Source organism: Chrysochloris asiatica, unplaced genomic scaffold, assembly GCF_000296735.1.
Source record: "Chrysochloris asiatica unplaced genomic scaffold, ChrAsi1.0 scaffold00032, whole genome shotgun sequence".
Taxonomy (NCBI): Eukaryota; Metazoa; Chordata; class Mammalia; order Afrosoricida; family Chrysochloridae; genus Chrysochloris; species Chrysochloris asiatica.
The window spans coordinates 4,918,695-4,935,218 of record NW_006408550.1 but is presented as its reverse complement, the minus strand read 5'-3'; the positions used below and the strand labels follow the sequence as shown (position 1 = coordinate 4,935,218).

The following is a 16,524-nucleotide window of genomic DNA, read 5'->3' as shown; positions in this document are numbered from 1 at the left end:
TGTGTTACTAAGTTTACCAGGTGTCTCCTGGTGGATATGATCAGTAGATAGGCTTCCCTTTTCACATGGAATCCTTAGAAGCTGTTATTGGCTCTTGTCTCAATGGTGAAATATTATGGATTATGCTTGTAGCTTGGCTATATGGCCATCATTGCTGTCTCTTCTTGTGTAATGTAGGGAGAAAAAGCTCCCAAATCCAGGAAAAATGTGTATCCAAAGGACCAAGATCGGAAGCTATATAAAAGCAGAAACAAAAACCACCAGTCTGAAACAAAAAGACGACTTGGTAGTCACCTTGCTACACAGGCAGTGTGTGTGCACCATAGAAGCCTTCAGCAGTGGGTGGGGGTGTCAACTCGCTCAGGCCTCTCCTCTAGTCACCACCGTAGAGGTGTGCAGATAGATATTGAGAAATTAATGGAAGAAAGATTGTCTACTATTTTTGTCTCTGAAGGTCAGTTAGGGTATCTGCATGTGCACAGCATAATTCTCAAAATAGTTGCATCATTTTATGTTGGGGTTTTATAGATTGTTGATATGGTTTGTCTGTCAGGCCAAACCTGCTTTTTTCTTGCTGGGTAGTCCAGAGTAAACAGTCCTGCACAAGTTAACTGTAGGACTGGGACCCACAGGTAGAAGTCATAAGCAGCAGCCAAAGAATTTGCCCAGGGACTGATGGGGCTCTCTCTCTCTGTGCTACGGGAAAACTGTGGGCTCAATGCTGGACTTTTTTAGGGGTGCACACCCACCCCCTGAAGGTGTCCGGCCTGGGCAAAGAAGACACGACAGGCAAGAGGAGGAAAAAAGTGTAGAATCCCCCCACATCTCCTTTTGAAATTTCACTGCACCACTTTTAGTGCTGGTTCACTGTGGTGGTCTGGCTGTAGCCCTGCCTCTGAACTCCACCTGAGCAGGGTAGCTGCAGAGGGAGTCCTGTGTCTCGACCGATTCCTAAATCACAATATTTTCCTTTATACTATAATTTTTCCACCAGCAGGTGTGGGAAACTGACTGACGTCCTGCACCTTATGCTAGATCCAGAGCTCTCATGCTGTTCTGTTAAAGCAGATTCTCTGGGTTTTCAGCCCTTCCCCCAAAGCGTCTGTCCTACCTGACTCTGCTCTGTTGCTGCCAATACTCTATGCTTCCCTTTTATTATCACTATATTTATAAACCTATCTGTGTGCTTAGAGGTTGGCTTAAGAATAGTAACACCAACAAATTACATATATAGCACATATTGCTCATGATATGATATACAAACACACACACACACACACACACAAATGGACAGTCATAAGTGTGTTTTGTTGCAACTCAAATATGTTGTAAATCAGGAACTACCTGTGATCATAAAAATCAAATTAAGTCTTTGTTAAAGATACAGATTCTTGGGATCCATTTCTGGAATTTCCTATGAAGTCATTTTGAGATTTGATTCAGTGATCTGCATTTTTTTTAATAGATAACAAGATATTATTCTAATGCAATCTAATCTAGATAGCACTTGAGGACCAATGGCTTGTTCTCTCTTTTTAAAAATTCATTTCTGTTAGCTAAATTTTGTACATAGTTAGCTGGCAAGACCAGTCCTGCTTAATAAATACCAAGCCATCTGAATTTAGACGACTTTAACTCTGAATGTACCCAGGGAATACCAAAAAAGTGTTTACCTATGTTCCATGCTTTGTAAAAACATTCAACTGTGTGAATCATAAATGTCTATGGATAATATTGTGAAGAATGGGAATTCCAGTACACGTAATTGTGCTCATGGGGAACCTGTACATAGACCCAGAGGCAATATTTTGAACAGAACAAGGGCATACTGAATGGTTTAAAATCACTGACGACCTATGCCAGGTTTGTATCCTTTGCCATACTTACTTAGCCTGTCTGCAGGGCAAATAATCTGAGAAGCAGGATTAGATGAAAAAGAATGTGGCTCAGGATTAGAGGAAGATTCATTAACAACCTGTGATGTGCAGATGATACAGATTTCCTTGTGAAAAACCAAGAAGATAGGAAACATTTACTAATGAAGACCAAGGACTAGAGTGCTCAATATGGATTTATATCTCAGCATAAAGAAAGCAAGAATACTCAAAAGCTGGACCAGTAAACAACATCAAGATAAATGGAGAAAATATTGAAGTTGTCAAAGATTTCATTTTACTTGGATCAATAACCAGTGTCAATGATAACAAAAATCAGGAAATCAAAAGATGCGTTGCACTGGAGAATTTTGCAAAGACATTTTGAAGACTAAGTCTGGTATTTTCAATTTTCTCATATGTATGTGAAAGCTACAATGAATACAGGAGACCAAAAAAAGAATTAATGCCTTTAAGTTATAATGTTGGTGAAGAATATGGACTGCCAAAAGAGCAAACAAAGCTGTCTTGGAAGAAATGCAGTCAGAATACCCGTTAGAAGTGAGGGTGGTAAGAACAGGAAGACTCACACTGAGATGGTTTGACATAGTGTTTGCAACAATGGTGTGAAACATGGCAGTTGTGAGGATGACACAGGACTCAGCAGAGTTTGTTCTGTTGTGTATAGGACCACTATGATTTGGAATCGACTGGACAGCATCTGACAACAACAGTAATTAAAGGCCACTATTCTCAGTTTTGGTTACTTAATTGGGAACATCGCAGAGCACATCCTGATGTAAATGTTCATTAACCTCAAGTGTTGATTTTTGTAACAGAAAAAAAAAAAAAAAAGATAAAGTGAGACATTCTCTCTTTCCAAGTCAATTTCTCTTCAGTGGTAGATTGATTTGACATGTCAGGTCTTGTTAGGTGCTCAAGACTCTTACTTAATTTTTTATCTTTCATAAGATAATGACTGATTTTTCCTTTTTAAGAATTTGTATCAGATAAAATAATGTTACTTCAATTATATATCACCAGGCTTATGAAAGGTTGCCTTTGACTTGCCTTAGTATTTAGGTGGTACATATCTGGGCAATGACCTCTCTCAGCCCTTAACTACACCTTTTACACCTTTTAAAACATGTACATACCTTTAGCCAAGGACTTTTTTTTTTTTTCCCAAAGTTTAACAAGCAAAATGCCTTACTTTACAAAGACTAAATGTTAAATTGCCTTTGTTCTATGCTCATGTTTTAATATACCTGATGATGAGTGTTGGATGTGGTAGTTTTGGTACAATTCTAGTCTTTATTAAAAGTTCTATAAATGGGGTGGTTTCTGAGGGAAGTACATGAAGTCAGCCCTGGTGATGCAGTGGTTGAAGTGCTCACCTGATAACCAGGAAGCCAGTGATGTGAATCCACCAGGGAGTTGTGGCCATCTACCTCCCTAAAGATTTACAGCTTTGGAAACTGTCCAGGATAGGGGAGCTTTACTCTGTCTTACAGGGTTCCTGTGCGCATGTCAATGGATTTGCTTTTAGATTTGTTTCATTTATTGATTTGCATTAAATCAGAAAAATGGTTGCAATAGTGAATGAGGTGTTTAAACCTTATAAGAGGTTTGTGGCGGGGGTTGGGAAAAATTGAGAATTTACATAGTTTGAAAATGTTACTTGGATCCTATTTTATAATGAGGATATGGTTTTCTGTCATTGGGTTTACCAGATTGTTCTATGAGCATTGAATTGATTGACTACTTAATGCTCCTCTATTAAGTACAGTTTGTGAGACAATTATCCAGACAGGTGTCCATATATATGTTAAGATGTAGATTGACAAGTATATACCTAATTTTAACTTTATGGAGTGGCATATCTAATTGAAGTATTGTGAGAGTGATTGTAGTTATCGAAGGAAGGTGAGGTATGTTTGGCTAGGAATGTTGGAGGAGATGAGTTTTGGCAGAAGTTTCAAAGAAACAGGAGGGACAAATTTTAGATTAGGAAAATAGCAGTGCCATTCAAGTTGAATAGGTAGACAAATGGCTAAGGATATTAAGGTACTAAATATTCTTTGTTAGGAACAGAAAGAATTTGCTCCCTTCCTCTGTTTCTGCACCAAATGGTTCTTGAATCAGAGATACAAGAAGGATCATTGGATTCATACTATACATTTCATTTTAGGAAACAAAGTCCTGATAAGACAGCTGACTTCCACAGGGTCAATCAATTTGCAGTGGTGGAAGTAGGGTCAGAATGTGACCCTATTGCCAAGTGTGACCAATTGCCAAGGTGGAGCGTATTCTACTACATTATACAACTGCATCACCCAGTGCTGATTTGGTGAGGTAGGGTAAGCACTGATAACCTCAGGCAGGGTCAGTGTTTCAAACCCACTAACCACTCCCTGAAAACCCTTTAAAGGGTCGCTATGAATTGGAACTGATTTGATGGTACTTACCAACACCAACACCTAGAAGGCAGTTTATCTTTATTTTCCTGAATATTTTAGTTCTACAGAACGGAGACAGATGTACTTTGCATTATGTACCTTTGATTATACATTATTTTTTTCCATTACTCAGTTTATTTTTCTTGGAAAAAAACTTGAATAATTATTTAGAATACAATTTCTTTCTAGATTTTGATTGACTTGAATTCTCCTCCGTAATAAGCACATTCCTGCTTAGTGTGTATTCTGAAATTGACTAAGTATGTTTGGACTGTCCTTATCTTGGTATGTTTTATTTAATTGTGATGGGATTGGTATTAAAATATGTGTGTAACTGTCCATTCATGGGTTCGAAAACCATGAGAGGGGGACTTGTCTGACCTCCCCTAGCTTCACAAGGTGGAAAGAGAATCAAATTCAAACTCAGCCAAGAAGTGGAGGTCAGACATGCCTTTACCCTACAACCTTCTTTAATCTTTTCTGAGATCTACCATTCCTCACACAGCATTCTTCACTCACATCTAGGTTCTGTAATCCATTGCAGTGGCCACACAGAACTCACAACAATACTCATGATTCTGGGTTTTTTAAGGGTTGTGAACAGGGTACAATTCAGGATCAGAAAAACTCAGGCTGTAGAAGTTCTCTATCCTGGAACACCTCTTGTCTGCCATATTTCAGGCACCCCTCATGCTTGTCTTTGGCCTCTCAACCATGTGGTCCCATGGTCTCTGCACTGCTCAGGCAATGGTTACCAAGCTCCTTTAGCCAGTCTGTAGATGTCCAAAGGGCACATTCTACAAGTCAGCCTCCTGCCCTTAGACACACAGCTTTACTCAGTTCAAGGGCCTAAATATCTAATAGCTGCTCCTGGTTGCCACCTCTGCTGCTGCCTCTGCTTTTGCTGCTTTTCTAGGTAGGGGTCTCACACTCCATTTCTGCTCTTCTTTCTTGATGGCCCTGGGTTTGTCTGTTCCTGCTTCTGAGATGGCTCTTTTTAAACTTAGTGGGGATGGCAAAATCAACCAATTCCAACTTTGTTGTTGTTGTTAAGTGTCATGGAGTTGATTCAGACTCATAGTGACCCTGTATAGGGTTTCCAAGGAGTGGCTGGTGAGCTTGAACCATCGACTTTGCACGTCAAACTGACCTTGCAGTCCAGCACATTAATCTACAGCCATACCAGGATTCAAACCCTAGAGTCCTATATACCTTATTTGCTTGATCTCACCTAATCTCTTGGTGTGAATTATGAAGACTTTGGATAGGAAATTCATATCCAGTAAATTCAAGGTACCTCAATGGAAGTCATTGTTAATGGGATTTGAGAATATGATACATATTTTCTTCAGAGAAAAAAAGTATAATTTTATGAGCCTCTTTTCTTTTTTCTATAGTCAAGAGCGACTAATTTTATTTTCCACTCAGGATATATTAGGCACACCTCAAATCACATGCCACCACCTTGAAATTAAATGGTTCACCAGGGTCGCTAGCAATTGCCTGTTTACTCATTTATGTCTCTTACTAGACTGCAATGTTCTTGAAGTCATTGGTGTCGACATACATTTTTTGTATACCTAGGCATAATCTAGACATTGGGAATACAAAACCTGTATGTGGACATCCATTAATTTAAGAGCATTACAGTCTAGTAGGGGACAGAATGAGTAAATGAACTATTACTGGAATCCCAGATGAACCACTTTATTTCATGTAGTATGAGGTTGGACCATTTGATGAAACCACTCTAGCTAATTTATTTTGCGTTTGTTTTTAGAGTTTGTGTAGGATTGATGTGTTTTAAACTGTGATGATGATCATGGAATCATAGAGTGCTTAAATATCAAATTTTCTTAATGTATTTTATTTGGCCAGATTGTCATGCAATTCTAAGTCTAACAATATAGCGTTCTATTGAGTAATGTTTTAAGTGTGTTTTTCAAGCTCTGTGTGTTAGGTGCCATTGTTCTGGTTCCAAATCATAGTGGCCGTGTGCATACCAGAACAAAGCACTGCCCAGTCCTCTGTCAGCCTCACAATCGTTGTTATGGTTAGCTCATTTTTGCAGCCACTGTATCAATCCATCTTGTTGAGGGTCTTTTTCATCTCCCTCTATTTTACCAAGCATGATGTCCTTTCTCAGAGACTGTTCCCTCCTGATAACATGTCCATAGTATGTGAGACAAAGTTTTGTCATCCTTACTGCTAAGGAGCATTCCACCTCTATTTCTTCCAAGACAGATTTGTTTGTTTTTCTGACAGTCCACGGTCTATCCAGTATTCTTCCCCAACATCATAACACAAAGGCACCTATTATCTTTGGTCTTTTTGTTTCATTGTCTAGCTTTTGTATGCATAAGAGGTGACTTAAAATATCATGGCTTGGGTTAGGTGCATCTTAGTTCCTAAAGCAACATCTTTGATCTTTACCAGTTTAAAGAGGTCTTTGCAGCAGATTTGCTTATGCAATACATAGTTTGAATTGTGGACTGCTGCTTCCGTGGGTGTTAATTGTGGACCCAAGTAAAATGAAATTCTTGATAGCAGATTTGTGAGTTCTATTGAAATGGAAGCACAAAAAGCACAATTGTATTGTTTTAACAGATTGAACTTTGATCAGAACACTTTAGAAGACCCATGTTTTATATTGTATGTGTTCACTGTTAATACTCCCGGGATAATTCACAAAGGGAATGCATATTCAAATAATCAAACAAATTCTTTATGTTAGCTTCCGGCTAATATATAACAGTCAAAAATTTTAAAGGCAATTATAAGCAAGCTAAATGAAAAGTAGGCCATGTTACTTCTTTCTAAAGGTATGGAGCTACTATTACATATGGGTAAGGTAATTGATCGATTATATTTAAAATACATATGCACTTACCTGAATTATTGTTATTAAGTGCCATCGAGTCTATTCCAACTCATAGAGACCCTGTATAGCGTTTCTGTGATGTGGCTGGTGAGTTTGAACCATGGACATTTCAATTCAAACTGACCTGCAGTCCAGTGCTTATCCTACAGTGCTGTACCAGGACTCCATTTACCTGAGTAGCAAGAATGAAATTTTGAAATTGGGGATTATTTATTGAGATTGTAAGAAACAAGATCTATTGCAATTTTATTTAATTATATTCATAGTAAATATTGAGCCCACACTTAAACAATAAAGTAAGTCTGCTTCCTGTGATGACATCTATAATATGTTTTACATTCCCACAGATTTTGTGGGGCTGTATTTTTACTATTGAGGCTGTAGTTTCTTTGGCTATTTTATGTTATATTGTCCAATGGCTTACATACAAGTTTATTAACTAACCTGTATAAATAGGAACTCCTGATATGGTGCTATGGAATAAGCACTGGGCTATATATAAACCACAAAGTCTTTGGTTCAAATCCACCAGCTGCTTCATGGAAACGCTATACTGGGTCTTTATGAGTCAGAACTGACTCTATGGCACTTCACAACAACAAAAATAGTTGTGTGGGGTCCTGATGTAGCACTATACGATAAACACTGAACTGCTAATCACAAGGTAGACTGTTCAAACCTAACTGTATAAGATTATTGAGTCAGAACAGACACAATGACACTTAAAAACAAAAACAACAACAACAAAAAATAGGAGACTAGATCATCTATTTTGCTTTAAAAGTTTTTTTTTTAACTGAATTATTGAATTTCATAAAGAAAGTTAGATAAAAAATTGCATGTTCATCATTTTGTCTCCAATAATTATAATATAAAATGGCAAGTGTAAGTAAAAAGTAAATATTACTACAGAGTCATAGAAACATTTATTAAGTGAAAGCATCAAAATCTGAAGCCATTTTTATATGGATCTATCTTCCATCTAAGTCTATACACTTGCTTAGGTGGTGTTTCCATCTCTCTACCCCTTCCCTAAGCGTAGTGGTTATGAATCGGGCTGTTAACCTCAGGGTCAGCAGTTCAAAACTACCAGCTGTTCACGGGAGAAAGATGAGGCTTTCTGCTCCCATAAAGATTTACAGCTTTGGAAATCCTGTACAGGGTTGCTAGAGTAGGAATTGACTCCATAACACATAACACCACCAACAACAGCCCTTCCCTAAGAATTCTGTGCATTTTATTTACACCACATCAAACTGTTTTGTCATCCTCAAGGGACTTAAACTTGTGTTCCTTTTAAATATTCTCTGAGTTTTGGGGAACAAAACTTACATTGTATATAGAGGTACTCCACAATTTATGATGGGGTCCTGTTCTGACAACTTCACTGAACATTTGTTCTGACGTACGTCTCTCCCTCTCTCTTTTTTTTTTTTTTTTCAACTTTTTATAATCACTGCCTTCTATTATCAGTATCTTTATAAATCTGAACTTTGTCTTTCATGTTCAAAACAGTCCATCTTGGAATAAACATCTGAGAATAATATCAGCAAATGACAAGCTGCAACACTGTATGTAGTAAAAAGCAGCAGTGATAAGTGTGGTTTGTGGTAACTCAATATGTTGTAAGTCAGGGACTACATGCATTTTTAGAATTTCCTTAAATCTGTCTTGTTATTGTTGTTAGGTGCCATCGAATTGGTACCAACCCATAGCGACCTTATGCACAGCAAAACAAAACACCGCCCGATCCTGGGCCAACCTCACTACTGTTGCCACCACGCTTGAGTCCATCAATGCTGCCACTTGGCACGTCCATCTTGTTGGGGGTCTTCTTCTTTTTCTCTGACCCTCCACCAGGTACTTTTAGAAAGAGAGATATTAACAAGATGTTGTTGTTGTTGAGTGCTGTCAAGTCAGTTCTGACTCCACAGGGTTTCCAGTGAGTGACTGGTAGGCTTGAATCTCTCACCTTGCAGGTAGCAGTCGAGCGTTTATCCTAAAATGCCACACCAGGACCCTGGAAACAAGATAGTCAATTAAATTTCCAGATAATAATAGAACAGTCACTATTGATCTTCATATGTAGAAAAACACTTTTTTCTCTAATAGTCCTCACAAGGTACATCATCTCGTATGATAGTAAAGTCTATAGAAAAATGCCCTGACATTTCTACTTTTAAAGAAACCAGCTTCTACTGTCTGAAAGAATTCCCATTTGTATCCAGATAACTTCTTATCACTTCATAAGTCCTCAATGCCTAGTCTTTATGAAAACTTAGGAGGGGAAAGCATAACTCATAAACTAATAATCCAGAGATTATTATGCTATTTTATAAAAGTAAACATCATGTTTTCTGTAAATTTTAAATGAATTAGTACATACAATTATAAAGTAAAATTTTCTAGTTCTACCAGAATGAATCATTTGGGCATAATAACGTAATATTTTGTGTTCGTCTTTTTTCTATTTTAATGTTTCTCCTTATGACTATATATACATATACATAGATATGTATCTGTAAATCAAGTTACACATTTTGTTTTGAAACTGCATACATAGTTTAAACTTTCATGGGCATTTTCCCATGTTTCAATAATATTTGTTGCTGCAGAACAAACCATCTCAAAATATGTTGGCTTAAAACAACTGCTTCCCCCCCCCTTCCCCCCTCCCCCTAGATGTGGGCAGGGCTCACTTCTGATCAATTTGGCGTCAGCTGGATGACTCGGAGTTAGGGGCTTAGAATCATGTGAAGAGTTGTTACCTCACATATCTAGTTATTGATACCAGCTATTGAATTTAGCTGGGTCTATAAATTGGAACGTCTCCATATAGACTCTCCATGTAGATTGCATTTCTGTTGGAAGACAATTCACCATGGATAATTTTATTTCTGTATGGTCCCAGGTCTTCTGAGCAAAGGCATTTACAAACAATTTAAGAATGTTCATCCCTGGAGATGGTCCAGCCTAATCAAGATAAAGACCTGTCTTTCCCTTACCCAGAGAAAATTTTCTTACAAACCAGAATAAAGATGATATTTCTCTGTTTCCTGAAGGGAAGATTGACAGGTCACCAGAAACCTAAGATGAAAGTTTTCTAGTTGGGGTTCTAATATTGTAACCAACGATAGATACAATACCATCTGACCATTACCATATAACCCTGCAGGAATTGAGGATTAGAAAACTGATACAAATTGTTGTTCTTATGGATTGTTTAACTGTGAGTAATAAACTGGGCTGCAGAACTGACTTGACGGCACTTAACAACAACTGCAAAGCTGGCGGTTCAAACCCAGCAGTTGTTCCTTGGATATCCTCTATAGGGTTGCTATGAGTGAAATTAACTCGATGGTATTTAACAACAGCAACTCTGTTACCTGTTGTCTCAATGAGTCAGAATCACTTGACAGCACCTATCAAGAACAAATTGTGTGTGTGTAAAAACTGTGGGTGGCAGTCCAACTTAAATTTTAGGTTGCAAGTATGGTACAATCTGAGACCTGTCAAAGTTTTTTATGTCAGTTTCCTTACAAAATGGTAGTTGTGTTTGAAGTATCCAGAAATAGCAAGAGAACACCAGATAGAAGCTGTATGACCTCAAAAGTCATGCTGTTTTGCTCTCACTGAATTGCTATTGGCGAAGCACTCACCAAAGACTGCCCAGTTTCAAGGGGAAAGGAAATGTTATCAGGGTATAAGGGGTCCTTTCCTTTGTTGACCAAGAATGGTCAGATTAGACAGACAAGAATTTCACAAGAGTAAAAGATTTAAAGATTGATTGAAAGGAAGAGATCTGGCCAGAGGAGATGAAGAGAGCCCTAAAAAAAGCTGGCCTTTCTTACCCTGAAAAGAAGTTCTGGTGTGGTGTTGCAGGTAAATGCAGTGAACCTCAAGGTCAAACTCACCAGCTGTTCCTCAGAAACCCTATACAAGGTCTCTGTGAGTTGGAACCACCTCAGCGCACTTAACAACAATAGCAACAAAAGGTTTTAGGTAGGAAAAGGCATCATGTTTATTCATAGGCATAGGCAGGGATTTCTAGGAAGTGGCCCATTTAGGAGGGACCTTGCTAATTGGGTACATTTCTTCAAGATGGATTCTATCACAAAGACATCTGGTATGGGCAGAGAAAACTTACTCTGGGATATGGAGCATGTGTGGTTCTCTGGAACTCTGGTCCAAACCCTTCCCAGGGTCTGGTGTTCTCTGCCCCAGCAGAAGGTAATTCTTTAGAATTATGCCCAGAGCACTGGGCAAACCAGTTCAACTTCTAAGACCAGGGAGTAAAATATGGAATTTTTATGGGTGGTTTTCTTTAATGACATGTCTCATCTTACAGGAGAGTGAAATACAGAATTTTTATGAGTGGTCTTTATTTTCTGCCCTCCCCATCACTGAAGTTTGCATATGTCTACTTTTTAGAGTAATGCTTACAAATTTGGCTGCTAACTTCAAGGTCAGCAGTTTGAAACTACCAGCCGTTCCACAATAAAAAGATGAGGCTTTCTGCTCCTGTAAAGATTTATAACCTCAGAAACCCTGTGCAGGGTCACTACAAGTCGGAACTGACTTAACAGCAACACTTTCTATCCAGTGAATAATTTTCCCTTCCCTTCAACCCCTGGTAACCATCATAGAAAGTTTATTATAGAATGGCTTTTTACTATAGTGGTCTCATACAATATCTCCCCTTTGATGATTGGCTAATGCCACTCAGCACAATGTCCTCCAAGTTCCTCCGTATTCTACAGTGTTTTGGAGATTGACCGTTATTCTTTAGTGTCACACAATATTCCATTGTGTATAGGTTCCAAAGTTTGCTCAACCATTCCTCTGCTGAAGAGTATCAAGGCTGTCTCCATCTTTTTGTTATTTTGAATAATCTTGCAATGAACATGGGCATGAATATATTTATGTATGTTATGGCTTTATGACTTAAGGATATATAATAAGAGAGATTGCTGAACCATATAATATTTCTATTTTCATCATTTTGGGAAAACGCCATACCATTTTCCACAGTGGTGAATGGTCTTTCTTAATGGCATGTCCCAAGATGTGGCTGCTCAGCTGTGCACCCTGAGCATGTCTCGCACATATTTGCTCAAGCAAACAGGCCTCAATTTTCCTTAATGTTGTATTCATAAGATTTCAGTCAGTAGGAGGCTCATGTTTAATCTTGATTTCTGGACCTCCTTTTCACCCTGCCTCAGAAGCAGACTACAATTCTTAATATGGTAGGAAGAAGATTCTGGAAGAGGATGTAAAACCAAAAATACTGCCAAACCATTTTTGGAAAATGCAATTTGCTGCATGTGTCAATACAAATCAGTGTGTATAATTTAACCTCTTACTGAAAGACATTTTGAATTCTACTCTTAATTCAGCTGGTGATTCTTCAGAGAACAAAATATAAGGTAGTATTTGGTAGTCCAATCTTAGGGAGTATATGAAAGGAAGAAATGGAGTGAGGCAAGGATAGAATGGGAGTCAAAATGATGATGAGTTACTGAGCTGACCTCTGAAGAGGTACATAGAGTTCTTTAATTTCATCATCACTGTCTTAAATAGTTGGTATGTAAATTTGAATAATTGCATTTCTTTCTTGAAGGCATATGGATAGTATCCTATCACGACGGCATTATACTTAAAGATATTTCTTGGACAAAGCAGATGGGAGAACAGTTCGACAGGTTTGCATGGGCTAAGTGGGACAGAGGTAAATAATGATGTATGCACAACCTTGGAACAACAGGGCTCTAGGATACAGAGATTGAGACATGGTTGGAATGGGGAAAGAGGGGAAAATAATGTTAAGATGCTTGGCTATCTTTTGAATCTTGGTTTCCCTTGAATACCATTATAAAATAGACACTTGAGGAGGAAAGAAAGGAATAGCCAGAAATATCACCATAGAAAGCTTATAAGCCCATCTTCTGTCTATAACTGATTGAAAGGCCTAATATGGGGCTACAATGTGCCCAGTGAAGGAGGCTTCCTGTGGAGCCTCTGCATTGCATAGGACCATAGGTGGAATCCTGAACAGCATCCAGAATCTTCAGAGGTGGGAAATTTCCACTTGAAAGGACAAGCAGACCAGCCTGGAGTGGCTAGAAGAACAGAAGATACTTCTTGAAAGAAAGACCGACAGGAAAAATACAAAACAATATAGGCAGACCAACTGATTACTACAAGAACAAGCAAGTTGCTCTCCCAAGAGACATCAAGGCAAGTGTTCGGGTCCCTCCGCAGGGCAAACCCCCTTCCAAGACTAAGATTCAATGGGAATACATGCTCTGATTGGTGACCACATTTGTCACTGATGAGGTGAAGTGAGGGAAAAACAGCAATGAAGTTGCTAGCTAAGTCCTACAATGTTCAGTAGACTCCTGAGAACCCTGGTGGAGACCTGGTTGGCCAGCAGTGCTACAAGACCTGGGGACTCTTGGGCCCAGAGTCAGTGACATAGCCACAGAGGACTAAAGTGGAGAGTGAAGCATCCAGCTGATAAGAAGAGAGGGCATATGCACAAGAACACCCACACTTGCAGATAATATCCACTTGTCCTGGCTTCAATGACTAGATGATCAGAGCTCAACTAGAAGAAGAAAGAAGAGGAAAAAAAGAGTAATCTGATACAATTTGATGAACTTCACAATTTTGATGCAGTAGCTCAAAAGAGGGAGCAAATCTTTACAGCAAGGATCATTCCCACCCCCTCCATACACAGAGTAGACAGAGATGGGCAACTTGGACATTGGCTACCCAAAATGGGGGGTGGGGCCACAAAGGCAAGAAGTGACTGACTTACAAACTTTCAAGAGGGAACCTAGATCCAGAGGGCCTGGAGGAAGGAAGAGTCTCCACTGAATAGTATCTAATCTGTTTAGGCGGGGCAGATGAAAGGAAATGCAGATAGTGATACAATAGTGAATAATTGTTATCAGGACTGATTATGAGGGTTGGAAATGTAAAGGTAGATGTTTTGTAGCAAGGAGGGGAGTGATTAACTTTCCAGTCTAGGAGTGGAGGTCCCTGGGACCATCAAGGGAGAAGAGTGGAAAGCGGGACCCTACCCAGAGAAGCTTGCTATGTAGACTAAGAGTATGAAGTCATTGTTGCAAATATATTTTTCAGTTTATATTTGTCTTTTAATTTTACTTGTCATCTCTTTTGGAAGTACATGTTGAAATATACCAGCCTTTTGCTTTGTGGTATCTGGCTTTTGAGTATTCAAACTCATTTAATTTTTTATTTAACTTTCTTAACAACTTTGTTCTGTTATTGTTGTTGTTGTTTTGACTGAGCAACTTTGTATGTATAGGGATTCCGAGACTCTTAGTCCTTTGTGGAAGCAGAAAGCCTCATCTTTCTCCCAGGGGAAGTGGCTGGTGGGCTTGAAATACCAACTTTGTGGTTTGCAGACCAATGCTTATCGTATGGAGCTATGTTCTATATATATCAATATTTTCTGATTTATTACCTGAGTAGGCATTATAGCATCTGCTTATAGTACTTTTCCAGTTGATTCTCTTTGAATTTGTAGGTAGACAATTATATCATCTTTGTTGTTGTTGTTAGGTGCCATTAAGTCAGTACCAACTCATAGCTACCTGGTCCTGGGCCAACCTCACAATTGTTGCCACACTTGAGCCCATTGATGTTGCCACTTTGCCAGTCCATCTCACTGGGGATCTTCCTTTTTTTCTCTGTCATCTTTAGGTCTAATTATTATCTACATAGATGTTCATGTGTACATTTTGAATTTTTTTCTAAGAAAATAATTACATTATGAACATCTTCAAAGACCACATAAAATCATACATTTCAGTTACCAAATTATGTTGTACCTATGAGCTCTGGTAGTGTAGTGGTTATGAATCGGTTTGCGAACCTTAAGGTCAGCAGTTCAAAACTACCAGCTGTTACGTAGGAGAAAGATGAGGCTTTCTGCTCCTGTAAAGATTTATAGCCTCAGAAATCCTGTACTGGGTCGCTGTGAGTCTGAACTGACTCCATGGCACATAACCATAACCGTGCAATATAATCTAATGCTGGATCTCCATGTTGTTTGTATATTTTAACAATGATAAAAATGCTGTCCTAGTCATCATTATAAATTGTTTCCCACACTTCTAATAATTTGTCCTGAAGCAAATTTCTAGAGGTAGAATAGTTGTTGTTGTTGTGAAGTGCCATCAAGTTTATTCTGACTCATAATGACCCTGTATAGAGCTTCTGAGGTGCAGCTGGTGAGTTTTGAACCTCTGACCTTCCAATTCAAATCAACCTTGCAGACCAGTGCTTATCCTATAATACCTTACCAGGACTCCAGAAGTAGAATTGTTGTTGTTAAGTGCTTTGGAGTCAGTCCCAATCCATAGGGTTTCTGCGGAGCAGCTGGTAAGCTTGAACCGCCAAACTTGAGATTCATTTTTATGAGTACAACAGTGTTTATCATAGAAAAATGTTAGAGATACTTAAAAATCTCCATCATCAAGAATTATTGTTAACTAAATCAGTAAGCAGTTGTAACTTCTTGTTGTTAAGTGCTGTCCAGTTGGTTCTGAGTCATATTGACTCTGTATAGTGTTTCTGAGGAGCAGCTGGTGAGTTTGAACTGCCAACCTTGTCATTAACCCTCCTTATTCTACAGCACCACAACAGGAGTACAGAAATTATAAATAGGATATCATAAAATCAGTAAAATGATCATTGAAATGTATACATATTGATATGGTTGTTGTTGTCAAGTACCATGGAGTCAATTCCAACCCATAGTGACCCTGTATATTCTAATGGCTTTGCAGTCTGCCACATTAACCTACAGCGCCACACCAGGACTCCATTGATATGGTAACCTCCCCATAATACTTTAAGATAACAAAGCAATTCCAAAACAGCATGTAATAATCCATTTTGAATGAAAAAAAGTATGAACCTCTAGCTTGTTTATTGACTCTGCTTCAACTCATTGTGGTATATATGTGAAATTGATTTGTTTAGCTCCAGTTCTGTAATCAGTTTCTGTTTTGAATCTTTTGTTGATAACTATATGTGTTCAGTAATGGAAGGCATGCTGAAATCAAAGGAAGACTGTTTTTTAAGATAACAGGGATTTTGATATAATTATGTGGGGCATATGAGGCCCGCTTCTTCAGATTCCCACATTTACAAAGTTCCCCACCCTGCGGCAGCACGTACCACAGCAAGAATAGCAACGTCTCAAGAAAGCTGAAAACGCTGGAGGGCTATATACGTCCTACAGTTAGATATATACCAAACAGATATATACTGAAAA

The 16,524-nt window shown here is 38.6% G+C and overlaps 1 protein-coding gene across 1 annotated transcript in view; it reads left to right on the top strand.

The window, feature by feature from the left end:
• LOC102812110 (mitochondrial inner membrane protease subunit 2-like) overlaps positions 1 to 16,524 on the top strand; it is a 1,190,436-nt gene that overhangs the window by 950,344 nt on the left and 223,568 nt on the right. The gene's annotated exons all lie outside the window — the stretch shown is intronic.